Source organism: Pan troglodytes, chromosome 1 (assembly GCF_028858775.2).
Source record: "Pan troglodytes isolate AG18354 chromosome 1, NHGRI_mPanTro3-v2.0_pri, whole genome shotgun sequence".
Lineage (NCBI taxonomy): Eukaryota > Metazoa > Chordata > Mammalia > Primates > Hominidae > Pan > Pan troglodytes.
Window position 1 is genome coordinate 28013631 of NC_072398.2, and position 19780 is coordinate 28033410.

The window sequence follows — 19780 nt, forward strand, 5'->3', positions numbered from 1 at the left end:
CTAGACTTACTGATCCTAATCAAAACTCTGCACTCAATTTCTTCCCATTTGCCCATCATAATCTCAGCCCCAGATCCCAGCAACCACTATTCTACTTTTTGCTTTTTTGTACTTGACGTTTTTAGATTCCACATATAAGTAAGATCATGCAGTATTTTTCTTTCTGGCTTATTTCACTTAACCTAATGTCCTCCACATTCAGGCATGTTATAAATAACAAAATCATCTTCTTTTTTAAGGCTATATGAAATTCCACTGTGTGTGTGTGTGTGTGTGTGTGTGTGTGTGTGTGTGTAACATTTTATTTATCCACTCATCCACTGATGGACACTTACATTGATTTCATAGCTTGGTTATTGTTAATTATGCTTCCATGACTATAAGAGTGGAGATATTTTTTTTTTTTTTTTTTTTTTGATGGAGTCTCCCTCTGTCACCAGGTTGGACTGCAGTGGTGCGATCTCAGCCACTGCAACCTCCGCCTCCCAGGTTCAAGCGATTCTCCTGTCTCAGCCTCCCGAAAGGCTGCGATTATAGGCATGTGCCTCCCCACCCAGATAATTTTTGTATTTTTAGTAGAGGCAGGGTTTCACCATGTCGGCCAGGATGGTCTCCATCTCTTGACCTCGTGATCCACCTGCCTTGGCCTTCCAAAGTGCTGGGATTACAGGCGTGAGCCACTGCGCCCAGCCGGGAGTGGAGATAGTTCCATGAAGTGCTGATTTCATTTCCTTTAAAAATATAGAGAGAGGAGGGATTGCTGAGTCATGTGGTGATTCTATTTTTAATATTTAGAGGAAACTTCATGCTGCTTTCCATAATAACCGCACCTGCAAATATTTTTTAAACTAAGGAATTTATTTGATAAATGGATCAAAACATTGAATATATAATTCACAAATAAGGGGGAAAATGCTTAGCCTCACTAACAAGCACAAATGTGTATGTGTGTAGAAATTTCAAGGAAAGAAATACAATTTTCCTTGTCCAAACAGTAATTGTTTTATGTCATTAACATTTTCCGGTTTGATAAAAATAATGTGAAGGCACAATAAGGACTCTCCATTAGTGTCAGAAACTCAATTCAAACCAATTTAAATAAGGAAAGAAAGAGAGTGGGAAGAGAGGAAGGAAGGGAGACAGGTAAAGAGGCAGGAAAGAAGACAAGAAGAATAGAGGAAAAGAAATTAATTTGTTGGCTTATCTAAGTGAAAAACATACGGGTAGAACTAGCTGGTTTTAACTCTCAGGTGAATCCCAGCCATCCCACCACATAACCATTGTTCAACCTTTCCCTCTCCATTCATCTCTGCTTTTTTAAAGGGGAGATGAAGAGTGGAGAGGGAAGCACTGAACCCTTTTCACACACAAAGTTGACTATGCGAGATGGGGGATATTCTAATTAGCTTGATTGCAGTGATCATTTCACTATGTATATATGTGTGGAAACATGACATATACTTAAATATATATAATAACAGTTTTTTTAAAAACCATAAATAGATTGAACTTTCCAGTGGTCCTCTTCACAGCTCAGAATTTTGAAGAAAATAAGAGAAACTTCCCTTTAAAAAAATCTCCAATGGCCCAGACTGGGTAACACGCTGACCCCAGATGAATTGCTGAGTTGTTGTTGTTGTTTCTCTTTTGGGACTCCAGAGAGTAAGTTCTCTAATAGGTTGCTCTAAGGGATGGAGATGATAGCATGCAGTGGCAACTCCATGTGAGTCACAAAGCAGGAGGGAGAACAAGTTCTTAATAGGAAGATATACCAGAAAAACAACCCAGAACAGATTTTCTCTTATAGTAGAAGGATGAATTGATACAAATTTTTGAAAAGCACTTTGAAAATGTGTATCGAGAACTTTAAAATGTGCCTATTCTTTAACCTAGCACAAGGCTACAATTTCCTCAAAGACAAGAATCATATTTATTCGTGGTTCTGAATTATCAGCCCCAAGGACATTAACATAAAAGAAAGTACCAAATGATAAACAAACAAGCAAATTATTTTTCTTCTTGGACTCTATCTTAAGGAAATCAGTCAAAACTGCTACAAGGATTTAAACACAAAAATGTTGCTAGGACCCAAAATGACATATAATAGGAGACTTATTCGGCAAGCTGTAGAGTAATAACATTAATAGTCATTAAAAATAATGTCCACAAATAATTTGACTAACATAGGAAATGCTTACTACTTATGTTAAGTAAAATATGTAGGCAAAAATAAATACTATGGATATTAATATAAACACACAATATGTTCACATACTGTAAAAAAACAAAAACATTTGTACTAGTCATTTTTGCATGTTATAGGTAATTCTTTTATATTTCTGTTTCTTCTGTATTTCTAATTTTCTAATGCAAATATATGCTATTTTTTAAACCAAAGCAAAAAAAAAATCTCATTAAAAAATAGTTGACAAAACAGCTGCTCTTCATACAGTATGATTTGAGGGTCACCATATGGAGGCATGGGTGCCCAGGTACACTAAAAGGTGAGCAGGTAGGGTGCCACCTTCAGAACAGCCTCCAGGAAAAAAGGGATCCAGGCCTATGGATCAAAGAGAAGAGTATGTTACTCAAGGCTATATGAGTGGGTTCTGGGGTAGGGAGTCAGAATTTTAGAGGAACTGAAGCTACTAGGAAATAAACAATAGAACAGATCAAATCGAAAAGTGAAGGAATAAGAACAAAAAAGTTGAGCCTGGTAGGTTCCATAATGGGGAAGTGATGACTTCTTAAAGTGGCCATACCAGGTTAAGGTGGGAGTGGCCCCAACGGTAAACTTCACTGAAGATTCCATATTTCTGTAGCTTAAAATGATATACATGAGGCGTGTTGTGTGGTGTTTGTCTGGAGGAAGAAAGAGATTTATTCCCTTGGGACATGAAAGAAAAAAGACAAAGACATGTTTGCTGGCTCTTTATGTTTCTGCCCTGCCCCGCCTTACACTGACTGGTGGCAGGGGCAGGGAGAATGAGAAGTATATTGAAAGATTAGACAAAGAGGGTAAAGCAATCTTTACCTGAGAGGCCATGTGAGACTTGGAGCACAGGTGACAAAAGAGTTTTCAAGACCCAAGTGATAGATTTCAGTCCAGAAGCCATGAAAGGGACACTCTCCCCACTCCCTCTATACCTCCACAGAAATCCCAGTATGGTTTTGGCTGAGAGAACACACGTGCTTTTGTACAACCCAGGTCTCTAACCAGAACCTCCTAATTCCCCTCTTCAACTAGTTAATTCCTACCCAAACTTCAGACAGCTCTGTCATCATATTCCAGACCTTCCTGACCAGGTTAAATCCATGGTGAAGTGTTGTGTGCTGTGTATTTTGCTTTCACAGAATTTGCTTACTTGCAATTGACATTTCTTTGGGATGCCTGGGTAATTGTCTGACTCCTCTATAGATCACAAGTTGTATTATAGTCCTGGTGCCTAGCACAGTGCCTGGAGTACAAAACCTAGAAGCAAAAAAAATATTTAACGAACAAGTGATGGTAAAGAACTACTATGCTTGACCCACAGTGTAGGGAAGTAGTTCCTTCTTGCAAGATCCCAGGAAAAGACAAGGGGCAGATTGTCATCTGCAAGTTGCTGGCAGGCAGCATCTGATGCCACACTCCAAGGGAGGGAAGAGGTTTGAACATCTGAGGCATGCTAGACTCCACAGAATAATTATCAAGTCACAGGAAAGTGCATTCATATAGAAACTCACCCCGTCTGCATTCACAACACTCATGATCGAAGATCTCAGTTGTCAAAGCCTCCTGCTCCTGTTCCTATAATACAAATGAATCTTGCCCATAGTGTGAAGTGGGAAATTCAGACTTACCATTGAGTGGATTCTGCTGTCTTCTTATCATTTTCACTTCTTGTCCCTTTTTCACCCAGTATCATCTATATTTTTTCTGTCCTTACACAAAATCTCCAGTTTTTTCTACTAATTTCAGTTTTAACCTATTTCTGAATAGTAGAAGCTCATATGCTTAACTAAATGAATTCAATTCTTACAGGAGGTTCTCCAAACTTTCAGCTTCCAGTTATAGAAGGGAGTGACATACAGATCATCTTTAGAAGGGCAAGATATGGGTTTTCATTTAGGGCACAGGAGAGCATGGGCATTCCTGAAGTCAGAAAGATGTGGATTTAGCCCAAGAATGGCTAAGCAGCCATTTTTGTAGTCATTTTTTCAAGGAGGATAGTTTCAAGACTTTCATTCCAGATTTGTCAAGATAGTAATTGACACCTAGGGCACCTCTTTCTGTCCAAACAAGGAATGGGATTTCTAAGGCACCTCATTCTGTCCAACTGAGGAATGGGATTTCTCGGGATTTTTGCAAGGTGATAGGAGTCTCAAATAACTAATACCAGAAATTTCATAAGATAGCCAGATCCAAGACAGCTTACCAATTGGATTTGCATCTGCTTATCCCACTGGAACCAAGCTCCTCACATGTACACATTTGTGTGGGCTTCTAGAAGGCCTATTTCTGAAATCTTACCTTGGTTTTTGGCTCTTGGAATAAATCTCACAGAACTGACTCACAAAAGGGGAATAAGAAGAAGAAGAAGGAGAAAGAGAAAGAAAAGAGGAATAAAAGAGAAGGAAGGGAGGAAGAAAATCGCTAAGTAGCCTAAATTATTTTTTGCCTTGGTTAATCTCTAAGTTAATCACTAAGGACTGAAAAGATTGTAATGATGATTATGACGATAATGATGATGAAGAAGAAGAGAGGAGGAGGGGGAGGAGGCAGATCTAGTTCTAAGTTGCTTACCAGGAACTACAGACAAAGCCTTGGTCAAACACTGCATAAGTGGAATTACTGTCATGACAAATCTAGAATGAATGTCTTGAAACTGTCCTGCTTGAATAAATGGCTACAAAAATTGCTGCTCCGTCATTCTGGGGCTAAATCTATAGCTTTCTGACTTCAGGAATGCTCATGCTATCCTGTGGCCTAAAGAAAAACCTATATCTTGCCCTGTCTAAAGATGGGACTTTTTTTTTTCTTCTTTTTTCTGAGACGTAGTCTTACTCGGTCACCCAGGCTGGAGTGCAGTGGCATGATCTTGGCTCACTGCAGCCTCCGCCTCCCTGGTTTAAGCAATTCTCCTGCCTCAGCCTCTGGAGTAGCTAGGATTACATGCACCACCACACCCGCACACCTGGCTAATTTGTTGTTGTTGTTGTTGTATTTTTAGTGGAGACGCGGTTTCACTATGTTGGCCAGACTGGTCTCAAACTCCTGACCTCGTGATCCGCCCACCTTGGCCTCCCAAAGTGCTGGGATTCCAGGCGTGAGCCACCACATTTGGCCTAAAGATGACTTTTATACCATTTCCTTCTATAACTGGAAGCTCAAATTCTGGAGACCCTCCTGTAAGATTCAATTCATTGTGTCAAGCGTATGAATTTCTACCACCCAGAAATAGGTTAAAACTGGTATCAAACATGTTGATAACTGTGGGGCTTATTTCTGTTGTAAGTTAAACTTCAACCTAGAACTAATGTACCTGCTGTTTGAACACATTTTAGTCCTTCCGCAAAAAACAAACGATTCAACTTTGTTCAGCATTTTAACTAACTGAACTAGTATTTTCCTCTTGCATGATCTCTTGTGTTTAAAATCCCCATGGACAAATGACAGGCATCGAACAAAATACAGGAAAAGCCCGCAGAGGCAATGGAATCCATGTGATAACTCAAGTCAGTCCGGCTCCAAACTCACTCCCTTGGAAGGAAATAGCTTTTCAGAATACAGAAATTGGCTATTTACCCTTCAAATTTATTTTGCTTTATTGACTTGAACATGGAAGCCGAAAATATGCAACCACCAAAAGTTTTAACTCTATAGATCTATGTTGTACCAATGTTAGGTACTCTATCTAATGTGCCAGTATCAATGAAGAAAAATGGCAGAAAGAAAAAAAATGAAAACACATTTAAAAAAGAAAATATCTCTTTGCAAGCAATCTCTTTACTTAGCAGAAGCCACAACTTTATGACTTTTTCAGCAGAGACAGAAGTGTATTTTTCAATTCTCTCATTCCTTTGGGGCAATAAAGCCACACTATAAAGCAGTGGGTTGTCAATCAGTCATAAAAAGCTTAACAGATGATGACATAAATGACAAGAATATGATCTATAACTATGTCTTTAAACCATAGACTAATTCTTAATTGTCCAAACTCCTTATAACAACAACAACAAAAGTTTTCTGAAAAACAAGGAAGAGTTAACATTAGAAAGGAGAGGGAATACTTTGTGTTGGTTTCCAACCTCCAATCTCCTCCAAGCTGAATATTGCATACAAATCTGTATTTGTGAGGCACCCTCATCCACCAGTTAATCAGAGCCCTGGAAATTCAAGGAAACCTGTGTTTATGGAAATCTGGCATTTCTGTAAAGTTTTGAATGAGGGCTAAATAGAGCAGTTCATCTCATTTTGAAACTAATGATTCCTGCCAAGTGGTTTTCCAATGCTGGGTCTTCTGGCTCAGTCAGCATTTAGGAATTCATTTATGAGTTGGGTTAGTAGGAGACTCTGGAATTCAAATTTATGTCTTCAACTCACTAGTTTGCTCCTGATAGGTCTGTGAAAAGAGATTGTAATCAATTTAACAAACCCAGACTTCAGGAAATTTTCATATCCCCCCAAAAATTTCTGGTTTGGAGCTTTGTCCCATATTGGAATCAGCCCTCCTCCCCCTTCACTCCACGCTAAGCACTGAGTCTTGCTGTCTATGGCCCTTTCACTCAGCTCATCCCATCATTCAAAGCAGCCTTGCCAGGTGCACTAGAATCTACCTCCCTTAATAGACCTGCTAGCAGATTATAAAATGGCAGAATATATGTGTGGTTTGTCACCTCAGACGGTTTCTATATTATCTGTCTGTTTCTTGATAGAAGTGGCAAAGGTTCTGATAATTATTCATCCAATTTGTTTTAAAGATTTATCTGCCCCATAATGTTCCAGGAAATTGGAATATGGGGTGTGTGTGTGTGTGTGTGTGCGCGCGTACGTGTGTGTGTGTGTACATTTTCCCCCAGTCTTATAAACCCACACTTTACTTTTTAGCAAGGCAAAGGGCAAGCATTGAGCAGCCTTTCAATGTAACCATAAATTTACTACTTTTTAAAAAATTTCCTTTGAAGAAGTCATCAAATAAATTAGCAAAGCTGGAAAGGTGCCTCTAGTTTGTGTTGGCTTTGGGTCTTAGGGAGTTACTTAATAAACAAAAGTCAGTGAATTCAAACAGTAACAAAGTAATTTCAATGATTAATCAAGTGTTAAAACTAGTTTAACCTCTCCTATTTTACAAACTCTATATCACCCTGACTAAACTAATAGAGGAATAAGACACCCATCTGGAAATCTCATCTGAAATATTAGATTGGGAATCTAAAATTCAGCCAAATAGTGTGGCTTGTAGGGATATCCTGTCGGATAATAAATTGCATTAATCTTACTTAAATTTTCCATCTAAATCATGTCCTGAGGCCATATTACTCTGAGGAAACTGTGCCTTACTTTAAATGCATTGTGCTACTGAAAACGATATTAAAAGAAGGGGGGAAAGAATTTTTCTCCTTTTTTTGTTCTCCTGCCTGGTTTTTCCAACATTAAAAAAATCCATGTGAAACTTTCTGGCTCTTCTAGAAGAACCAATGTCTACTCAAATCAGCACTAGCTCTTTCCAGTCACTTATAGGAAGCAGTATCAGTCACAGAACACTTTCAGGAACTTTGCTCTAATTTATCTGTTTCTTCCCATCTGTGAACTCTGAGTCATGGTGGCTTATGGCAAACGTTTTTTCTTTTTAGTAGTGGCAGGCGGAGCATCTTTTTCTTAGCCACTTTTTGACTTTCACATGTACAGAACTGCAACCACTGTCTTTCCTGAAGATTCTACTGTGGCCTTTTTATTCCTTCCATTTTTTAAATAGAAAACATTAAAATCTGCTTAAATGTTTAAACTATTTAAAAATTTCCAAGGTGAGGAGAAATATCATAGAGGCTTTTGTAGAGCTTCAAGAAAGGACTCGGCTGGCTCCGAAGCCACACCCAGCTCGATGCCATTGTCTGCTACCTACTGTAAGCTTAATTATTAAGTGCACTAAAAGGTGTTAGAATAATGTTGACTCAAACCCACAAACCCTCAGAAATGCTGAGTTGTCTCTGCTTATCCGGAGCATCTGCTTTCTTAGGCTTTACAAAGAAAGGGGAATCTTGGGACAGAGCCCCGCTATTTCTTAACACTCTTGAAAACGGCTGAACAGAGAAAATGACAGCCATCACAGAAGTGATGCTGCTCATCAGGACCCGAGTATTGTGTGGCCTTTCACAGCCACCTCTGCATTACTCCTCCCAGCATCCTCTAGGGCAGGCATCGCTTTCACCACATGCAGGTGAGAAAGGAGTAATAAGTGAAACGCCCACCTGTGGTGGCGGGATTACCCGGAAAGGAAGGAGCCAGGACCAGAGCTGAGGCCATCAGTCCTCTGACAATTCAAACCACTGGTGAGTGGAAGGAAGTAGACTCCCATCCAGTCCTCTGTAGAAGAGATGGCACAGAGGCCCCTCAAACCCATCCTGTCAAACCCCAGGTGAGTTGGAAGCAGTGCCATTCGCTCAGCCATCAAAGCCGAGGGTTTTATGGTTAACCTAGCCTCCTTCCTCTCTCATCTAAACAAAAAATGCTTTCAGGACCCACCCCTCCTCTGCCTCAGGCAAATCCTCAGCACCTCGAACTTGAACAGTTACTCAACCGATAACAGCCACAGCTCTCACTCTACCTTTTCTCACGCTATTACCAGATGGATTCTTCCAAAATTCCATCATGCTGATCCCCTTCTTGGACTTTTCACAGGCTCCCATTCCACACAGGATAAGCTCCCATGGTGAAAACACAGCCCCTGACTGTCTTCTCAGTCACATTTCCTGCCGTTCACTCACCTCAACTCAAACCCGATGAACCACCAGTTCAGACACACTAACAGTTTCAGCAAACATCATGTTGTTTCTGTTAAAGCAAACTAAATGTGGCCAGAGAGGGACTCTGTATTTCTATATTTGAGTCCTTGGGGACAAACTGCAACCAACTTAATAGGTAGACAAGATTGAGAACGTAACTTGGGAGTGTGCGCCTGTAACAGTGGTTGGGTCTTGGCCAATCCCAGCAGCCATGTCAACCACTCAAACACTGTAGAGTGTTCAAACTGTGTTCAAATAAGCCAAACGCTGAGCTGTAACCAATCCAGTTGTTTCTGTACCTCACTTCTGATTTCTGCATGTCACTTCCCTTTTTCTGTCTATAAATCTTCTTCTACCACGTGGCTGTGCTGGAGTCTCTCTGAATCTGCTGTGATTCTGGGGGTTGCCAGATTTGCGAATTGTTCATTGCTCAATTAAACTTCTTTAAATTCAATGCTGCTGAAGTTTTTATTTTAAGACCTCCTTTATGTCTCACCTGAACTCCCTATAGTCCCCTAGACCTGTCACGCTCCTCAAGGCCATGTTGGGCCCTGAGCTCTGTGCTTCCATATTGCCCTGTGCGTGCCTCTAGCCCAGTGCTTATCACAGTGCATTGAAATGATCCATTCACAGTTGTCTCTGACTAGACCGAGGCCCTTCCCAGAAGGACCACTTCTTACTCACCCTCGTTAGCCAACATGTAACCCAGTGCCTTGCCTATGGCAGATGCTCAATCAATGTCTGCTGCACTGAGCATGGATTCTGCTTCGTTTTTACCATCTTACTTAAAACTGTTTGATGATTCAGAGAGCTTGTAATACTTTTTTCCCTGAGGGAATTTTAGCTGGGCTGCTTATCTCATGGTTTCATTTCCCTTCCATTTCCCACAACTCATTCCTCCTTCCTCCTTAACTTCCTCTATGACCCTCCCCAGGCCAAGGAGAACACTCTGTGTACTCTTTTCTGTTGACCATAACCTCTAGTCCTTCCGTTCACTAGCTCAGGACTATCTCCCTCAAGGATTTCCATGCTAACCCTAATCCCACATGGCCCAATCATTCGGGCCATCCTTGAGCCCAACACTATTTGGTTACAAGCTTGTTTCTGGGTTCCTCCTATTTGTGGAGTTGAGCGTCTCTGGTAGCTTGTTTGGTTATCTTAGATTGTGTGCTCTGTGAGGGCAGCTCAAATCTCTCAAGAAGCACATCCCCGAGGCATAGGCTGACCTTGCAAGAGACTAGGGCCAACTCCAGAAAACATTCCGCTGGTTTTAGTCACTGAAAACTCCCAGGCCTACTGTGGTAGAGCTGTGCTCAAAGTGAATGGTTTAAAGTAGAGGTATGACAGACCACCAACATAGAAAAAGCCATCTGCTCAGCTATCACACCGCCCTGCCAGTAGAGGATTACTCAGAGCCTACTGTCTATTCCTCTGTTTCAACGAGCTACCCTCATAACATTCTTTGAGGTTACATGCCCCCACTGAAATGAATAATGGCATAGTTTATGGTAAATGGTGAACTGAAAAAAGAGCGGTGTCATTATTGCTGTAAGTACCCACAAAAGATGTTTATTATTGCACACAGACACAGCCACAAACACACAACTCATTGCTAATAAACTCATTTATTTCCACATAAAGTTGCACAATGTTGTGCAACCCAGCAAAAGGCTGAGAAATGTCAGCAATTCAGACCAAGACTATTTGTCAACAAAACCAGTCCATTTCACCAGCTTCAGCAAACCATTTCTTGCGAGAAGCTTTTTTTTTTTCATAGAAGAAAATCATCACACATAACCTTAAATAGAAAGGACAAATGCTCACAATCCCAGACAAAGCAAACAACAAGTTGAGGTAATATTGAAGGGACACTTGGAGGTTGTGGGGTGGAGAAGAGGACATCACTTTGTTGCCTGAGTTGCCTAGATCAACATTTTTTCTGTTACTAAAGAAAATCGAAGAAAAATTAAAGGAAAAAAGTCTTCTCACTTATTACCAAACAGTTATTTAAAGAAATCTTAATTTTTTTAAATGTTCTACACACATTCATTGTGGCTTTACTACGCACCAGAGACTATATTAGGTACTCAGAACATAAAAATAGATAAAGCCAAGTTCACAGACTAATAGAAGAAAGAAACAGAGGCACAGATCACCATAATAATAGAAGATGACTGATTATGATAGAGATATGTCATTGGGAATTATAAGCTCAGAGAAGAGGCATTTTTAGTTTGCCTCTGGCAAACTTTTTTACTCAAGTCAGCCTGTCTGCCTAATTTTTTATTCTTACAATAGTCTTTACAGATCTTGAAAATAAATACCTAAGACAATTTAAGGGGAAAATACATATATGAGAAGCAAAATAATTATTGCTATAACTCAAAGAGAAACAAAGTTATTCAGAGGAAAGAGGCCATGAAATAAAGCCAGAGAAACTGGGGAAAGGAGAACACCCCAGGGGCTGTCATTTCACTGGTGGTAATGAGAATTCAAGAATCAATACAGTGAGAGTCATGTCAACTAGACAAGGTCTGGAATAAGAAATAGAAGCAGCTTCTCAATTTGATTCTCTCCCCCACGCTCAAGTGAAGTTTTTCTTCTCAATGTATTCATGTCCTTTACTATAATCTAGTGGTCCTGAGGACACTTATGGGCAAAGTCTTGCATTCCCTACCCTTCCAGGCTTGGTTGGGGAGACAAGGCCAGATGATACAAGAATCAAGGTGACATGGACGTGGGCATGAGGGCCTTGGGAGTTAAGAACCAGGAAGGGCCGGGGACGGTGGCTCACGCCTGTAATCCCAGCATTTTGGGCGGCCAAGGCAGGTGGATCATGAGGTCAGAAGATTGAGACCATCCTGGCTAACATGGTGAAACCCTGTCTCTACTAAAAATACAAAAAACTACCCGGGCGCAGTGGTGGGTGCCTGTAGTCCCAGCTACTCAGGAGGCTGAGGCAGGAGAATCACCTGAATCCAGGAGGTGGAGGTTGCACAGTGAGCCAAGATTATGCCATTGCACTCCAGCCTGGGTGACAAGAGCAAGACTCCATCTCAAAACAAAACAAAACAAAACAAAAAAAACAGGAAAGATCACAGCAAGTTAAGACATCTGTGAGAAGGCAGTGAATATTCCAAAGGCAGGAACAAGATGAACAAAAAGATGTGGAGATCAAAATTAACAAAGTTTAGAAGACTTTTAAAAGTTTGAATTAGGCCAGGCGTGGTGGCTCATGCCTGTAATCCCAGAACTTTGGGCGGCCAAGGCAGGTGGATCACAAGGTCAGGAGATTGAGACCATCCTGGCTAATATGATGAAACCCTGTCTCTACTAAAACTACAAAAAATTTACCTGGGCGTGGTGGTGGGCACCTGTAGTCCCAGCTACTCGGGAGGCTGAGGCAGGAGAATTGATTGAATCTGGGAGGTGGAAGTTGCAGTGAGCCAAAATCGTGCCACCGCACTCCAGCCTGGTGACAGAGTGAAACTCTGTTTGAAAAAAAAAAAATTTTTTTTAAGTTCTTTGTAGATTCTGGATATTAGCCCTTTGTGAGATGGGTAGATTGTAAAAATTTTCTCCCATTCTGTAGGATGCCTGTTCACTCTGATGGTAGTTTCTTTTGCTGCGCAGAAGCTCTTTAGTTTAATTAGATCACATTTGTCAATTTTGGCTTCTGTTGCCATTGCTTTTGGTGTTTTAGTCATAAAGTCCCTGCCCATGCCTATGTCCTGAATGGTATTGCCTAGGTTTTCTTCTAGAGTTTTTATGGTTTTAGATCTAACATGTAAGTCTTTAATCCATCTTGAATTAATTTTTGTATAAGGTGTAAGGAAGGGATCCAGTTTCAGCTTTCTACATATGGCTAGCCAGTTTTCCCAGCACCATTTATTAAATAGGGAATCCTTTCCCCATTGCTTGTTTCTGTCAGGTTTGTCAAAGATCAGATGGTTGTAGATGTGTGGTAGTATTTCTGAGGGCTCCGTTCTGTTCCATTGATCTATATCTCTGTTTTGGTACCAGTACCATGCTGTTTTGGTTACTGTAGCCTTGTAGTATAGTTTGAAGTCAGGTAGCGTGATGCCTCCAGCTGTGTTCTTTTGGCTTAGGATTGTCTTGGCAATGCACGCTCTTTTTTGGTTCCATATGAACTTTAAAGTAGTTTTTTTCCAATTCTGTGAAGAAAGTCATTGGTAGCTTGATGGGGATGGCATCGAATCTATAAATTACCTTGGGCAGTATGGCCATTTTCACAATATTGATTCTTCCTATTCATGAGCATGGAATGTTCTTCCATTTGTTTGTATCTTCTTTTATTTTGTTGAGCAGCGGTTTGTAGTTCTCTTTGAAGAGGTCCTTCACATCCCTTGTAAGTTGGATTCCTAGGTATTTTATTCTCAAAAAAAAAAAAATTTCAAGTCCACTAAAAGCAGAGCTCCTGTTAGGGGTGCATGGAAATTTGAAGCTGCTAAATCAAGTAGGGGCAGATTGAGAAGATTCCAGAAAGTCAGACAAAGAGATTTTGGCAGGAAAATCTTCTGTTTCCAATTTTGATAATAGCCAATCTGTATAACTGATCAGACAGTTTGCAGAGATGATCAAATATGGGCATTCATATTTTTGAAACCTAGATTATAATCAGATCTGGTATTTTCCATCATAAGCCTGAGTAAAAACATTTATTCCTATGAAATATTTTCCTATAAGTTAAACAGATATCCAATACCCCAAAAGAGACTCTTCAAGGTGCAAATATGATTTTTTTGTTTCCACTTCTTTTAGATATCTAGAGAACTGAGTTTGATGACCTCGTGAGCCAGGTATTTTCAGGCTATTCAGTCATGGCTATAACTTTTCCTGGGGGGCCAGGTCATTAAAACTTCGCACTGCATTGGTATTATATTCAGGAGGGTCCAGTGTCTGAGCAGTGGGGAGAGAACTTAAAAAGCTAGACTCTCTTCTGCTCCCAGCTATGCCACTGACTGCCACATGGCATGGAGAGGTCACCATCTCTCTGAATCTGGCTGTTTATTTGCAAAACAAAGGGTTTAACTAGTGATAGTTCAGTCTCACTCAGATCTAAAATTCCATCGTAAACAATGCCATTGGAGATTGAACTAAGTTTTCCTGGCCCTAGATTACATTGCAAAAGTCACATTTTAATAAATCTTGCTATCAACATGTTTACTTGTCATGTGTCTAGTGCACATAAAATGGGAGTGCAGCCTGTACCCTCAACAAATTGGGTCTTTTAAGCTTCTCAGATGTTTAGATTCCAAATAAACAGTAGTAGGCAGTTTGAAAATGACAGCAGAAAGTCATTGCTCCAGGGGAAGAAGCTGAGCTTCCTAAACCACAGACTGGGGAGTGTGAGCTCTCTTCAAATGCCTTGGGCAAGGCAGCCCCAACCCAGGCAGTGCAGCGTGGTCTGCCATAGCTCTGTGTGTACCCGGGGGTGATCAGGGCTGGATGTAATCTAAAGGAGGTAGATAAGCTCAAGATACATGATCTGTTTCCCTGCCAAGAGCAATTTGCTTGACAAGCCTCCTGCTTATAAAATACTAAGGCATTCTTTTTGGTATTAAAAAGTTTTAGTCTTTGTAAATGAACTATATCTGCAATAGGAAAGGAAAAAATTGAGCAATTTGATTTTTTAAAGAACTAGATGGATAGCGAGCACAGTTTATAAGTTTCCCAGATGAAGGAAATGAAAATCAGTTGTAGTTTTCAGATACTGGTGTGTCCACATATGGGAAATTTTTATCTTTACAGGAATCAAAATAATCTAACTTTTAAAAATACATGTTTTAATGTTTTAAAAAGCATTGATAATCCACTTTTCTTTGATCCTTACAACAAGTTTATAAGGTAAGCAGGGAAGGAATTATTCTTATTTTACACATGAGGGAATACATCCACAAACCTTAAGATACTTCCCCAAGACTTTGCAGCTAATAAATATGTCTATATAAGTGAACTTGACCCAAGTTCAGTTTGCTGATGCCTTTCTACAAAACTCTGTGCTCCTGCAACACCTCAACTTTTCATTTGCATTTTGTATTGATTTGTAAGGTAAACCATTTTGCTGTCATTTATTTTAAAGTTATTTACTGTGATGATTCTTCCTAAATTAATATATAAGCTTATAACCAAAATTAAAAAGTGATAAAATCCCAATAGAAAGCTTTTGCTAATTTATTTTTTTAAGTGATTTTAAAGTCACCTGGAAAAAGGTAGGCCACCTAATTTTTAAATGGGGGTAATAATGGGGCAAATAGCAATAGAAGCTATTAAAATAAGTCTATAACAGTTAAATAAGGATGATACTGACACAAGGCTACACAAAAAGATGGAACAAAATCAAAGTTTCAGTAACAGTCCTTGGTATAGATGAATATTAAATATTTATAAATTGGAGCATCACAAATTAATGGAAGATAGAAGCATTTTTCTAGAATTTGTCTTAGGATAATATTTTTAGATATTAATGAAAATAATTTATAGCTTTCAATTATACTTATACACTTAAAGATCAGATAGAATAAAGAGTTAAAATATTTTAAAAAATTAAAGTCAAAAACTCAAAAGAAAATATAGGTCAATATTTATCTGATCTGTCTGAATGTAGAAGAACTTACTAAGCTCAAATTCAGTGGAAGAAATTACAAAGGAAAAATATAAATAAAGTAGTTTTTTTTTTTTTTTTGCACAGAGTCTCACTCTGTCTCCCAGGCTGGAGTGCAGTGGCGCGATCTCAGCTCGCTGCAATTTCCGCCTCCCGGGTTCACACTATTCTCCTGCCTCAGCCTCCCGAGTAGCTAGGACTAAAGGTGCCCACCACCACGCCCAGCTAATTTTTTGTATTTTTAGTAGAGACGGGGTTTCACCGTGTTAGCCAGGATGGTCTCGATCTCCTGACCTCGTGATCCACCTGCCTCAGCCTCCCAAAGTGCTGGGATTACAGGCGTGAGCCACCGCTCCCAGCCAAGATGATTTTTAATATTTTAATTTCCGTATATCACAAGACATGCCAACCAATATAAACAGATAGTAAGATGGGAAAAATAATTGTATCACATACGGGAGACAAAGTTATATACTCTCACTATATACAGAATTCAATCAAACCAATTTTAAAACTCTAAGAATTAAGTAGAAAACTAGGCAAAGGATGTAGCAGATAATTCATAGAGATGCAAATGACTAATAAGTGTACAAAATGTTTAACCTCGCTAGTACTCTAAAGGCAAATTAGTATTATATAGCACCTTTTGCCTATCAAATGAGTAGAATCTAAAAAATTATCATCCTTGAGGGTTGAAAAGTTGACATGAAGTTACACCCTCACTGCTAAAGGGCGAGACTGGAGCACCTCACTACAAAACAATTTGACTATGTTTCTAAAGTCCTTCAACCGTTCATACCTCTGACATCAGGAATTTCTCCTAAGGAAATAATCAAACATATAACCAAAGATTTGTAGACAAAGATTATCTCCCGCAGTATTATGTATAATAAAATGAAAATATGAAAAAGCACTTAGAGGTCTAAAATTGTAGGATGTTTAGAAAAATGATGGCTTGAAAAGAAGATGAATATTATGTACCTAATTGAAGGAGAAACAAAGAATTTGTATTACATGAAGAAATACTTTTGACATGATGTTCACTGAAAAAAATTCAAGCAGCAAAATCCATAACAATATGAGTTTAACAATTTGTTTAAATGCCTAAAAGAATACAAAAAGGAACAAGCCAAAAATGTAGAACTGGCTGGGCGCGGTGGCTCACCCCTGTAATCCCAGCACTTTGGGAGGCCGAGGCAGACGGATCACGAGGTCAGGAGCTGGAGACCATCCTGGCTAACAAGGTGAAACCCTGTCTCTACTAAGAATACAAAAACTTACCCGGGCGTGGTGGCGGGCCCCTGCAGTCCCAGCTACTCGGGAGGCTGAGGCAGGAGAATGGTGTGAACCCGGGGTGCGCAGCTTGCAGTGAGCCGAGACTGCGCCACTGCACTACAGCCTGGGCGACAGAGCGAGACTCCGTCTCAAAAAAAAAAAAAAAAAAAAAAAAGTAGAACTACTTCTGCATGGTGAGATTGTAATTGATTCTTTTATTCTGCTTCTTTAAATTTTTCCATTCTAAACATATTTTCTAAAATAAACAATTCACATCACGGGTATTGCGCTCTATGCTTCATTCTGTTATTGTGCTGAAGACCTCTGATTCCTATGCAAATTTTCTGCTCTTTTAAAAATGTTTTTCATGCTGAAAAATGAATTATAAAAACCAGTGGGACAGAGGGCTTCCTGAAGGGAATGGTGAATAGTGCTCATACAGCAAAGAGATCAATACTTAAAAATGGAAACACCCCATTAAACTTGGCATGTTGGAAGTCATTGGTGACTTGGATAAGTGTCAATGAGATAGACACAGGACAGATGCCAATGGATCAAAAGTGATTTGAGATGAAAGAGATGACAGCAAATATAGATTACTATTCCTAGAACTGTGACTGTAAAAAAACAAAAAACAAAAAACAAAAAACGACAACAAAAAAAAAAAACAAAAAAAAAACAAGGGTTTTTTGTTAATGGCATCTTGATTGCACTGGTTACCCAGCCTCAGCATCTAGTCATCTTTGATACTTTATCTCACTTGCCTCCTATGTTGGAATTACCAATTCAATGAAATTTATAGAAATCAATGCCTCTAAAATGAATAAATGTTTTTTGATTTTCATGGCTACATCTTCATTCAGACCATCATTGTTTCACACCTAGACACTTCGAGAACTTCCTAACTTTTGGCCTAGCACTTCACGCCCGCAACAATCTGCAAACTAACTCCCTTGTCAGGTTTACCTACCTTGACGACCCCATTTGAGTGCTTTTCTCCAGCAAAACTCTCCACCAAAATCATCCTGCATTTTTTCACATCCTTAAATTAGTGGGAACGATGGTTATTATTGTTATTGTCCTTGACATAAATTGGAGAGGGTCAATGATCCTGAGTTGTTAAAATAAGGCCAAAGAGTTTAAGTGACTTACCCATGATCTCACTTGGGCTGCAAAGTCAGGACCAAAGCTCTGAGCTCTTTTCGGCTGCTCCATCTGAGGTGCACACAGCTGCCCCATGTGTTCCAAGAGGCATGAGCTGAAGAGGAAGGAAGTTGGTCCCAACGAACTTTACTGGCTACTGGGACCATGGCATAGTTGACTTATTTTATAGGTGCTGTCTGATTGTGATGCTAAAACCTTAACAAAGCTTGAACCTCTTCTTTTATTTTTATTTTGCTGTCTAGAAGTATTATAGAATCACTTGATATAATCACTTTGAATTTTCTTGTTATTTCACAAGCAACGTCCAATAGTTCAGTATCAGATTATTAGATAATGATTGATAATTCCTGGTTTATAATTACTTATATTAAACTATGGCCTGCTGTACAATTATGACTGTCAAAACCTCATCACGCAGCAGGGGTCGAAACTAGTAAGATATTGCCCTGGAATTAGCTATTAAATCATCTGGAAATTGAGTAACCATCATCATATGGCAGTGATTTACTTATTTTTCGCAAAAAAAAAGTTTATGTTACTCTAGCATTCTCTGAGATAACATTTTAGGACTCTTAAGAATCTAGAAAAGGTGATAAATATCTGCAGTTCTTTTCTTGTTCCCTATGGGGAGAAACTTTATACAATCACAGATATCTATGTAGAGAAAATCATGTAAGCCGTTGGTTTGGATTCATAAACATTTTAGGTTTGCTTTCCTGAATACCTAAGTTTGAAGGGAGCGTGGTTTCATCCACTTATTTAGACAAAAACATGAAGAAATTAGACTCTGATAATTTCTGAAATTTGCCTCAGAGAACTCACATTTTTGCTCTACAGACACATGCCTTGGAAGTTTTAGTAAGTGAGGTCATCTTCCTCTAATGTTTGCTATGCTTAATGACAATACAAATATGTTGAATTTATTAATTCACTTGTTCATATAACAAATATTTTAAAAATGTCTGCTATGCTGTGTTGTACTTGTAAGGTGACTCTGGATTTAAAAAAGGCCTGATTTGTAACATTTGGTGACTCCTGGGTGTATACACTCCCCTGTGGCTGATTTCAAGCTCCCAGTGCAATGTCGCTGAACACAGACTAGGAAGGAGATGAGCAGAATTGGCTCTGCCAAGCTGGTATGAGGCAGCGCCAGCCCACCCCTGATGCTATGTGTTTTATATATATATATATGTTGTGTGTGTGTGTATGTATATATACATGGCGTATATATGTGTGTTATACATATGCTATATATGTGTCTGATATATATGTGATATATATGTGTTACATATATGTGTTTGATATATGTAATATATATTTGTGATATCTGTACCATATGAAAATAGAAAAATTTATCTAAATCATCAAAAAAAGTTAAGATACTTTGATTCATTTCTTATTCAGGTAATAAACTGGAGTTCAAATTGAAGAGAGTAGTGAAAAAATTCTGGATGCTTTATTAGTTCTATACACAGGTTTTATTTCTGTGATTGACACAGATAACTCTGTGGCTGAAACTGCATCAGTAGAAATGTAATTAGTTCATAATTTCAATAATTTAATTGAATACTTGTAAATAATATTGAAATAAAATTGTACATTTTCATTCCTTGGATATAAACCATTGACCAGTGTACACCTATGATTTTAGTTCATTTAGGATTGTATGGTGGTGAAATTAGTGTCATTTCATTAATATAAGCACATTCTTTATATCAACTGGTCAGAGTA

General features: G+C 39.1%; 1 long non-coding RNA gene across 3 annotated transcripts in view; it reads right to left on the bottom strand.

Moving 5' to 3' along the window:
• Nucleotides 1–18167, bottom strand: part of LOC129136062 (uncharacterized) — a 53366-nt gene extending 35199 nt beyond the window's left edge. Inside the window, exons 1-2 of one of the 3 annotated variants that reach the window (XR_010150234.1) lie at nt 18038–18167; nt 3366–3472 (exon numbers count right to left, since the gene is read on the bottom strand). This is a non-coding gene — a long non-coding RNA (uncharacterized LOC129136062). The remainder of the gene's footprint in view (nt 1–3365; nt 3473–18037) is intronic. The other 2 variants (XR_010150236.1, XR_010150235.1) reach the window with 2 other exon arrangements.
• Nucleotides 18168–19780: the final 1613 nt, after the last annotated feature.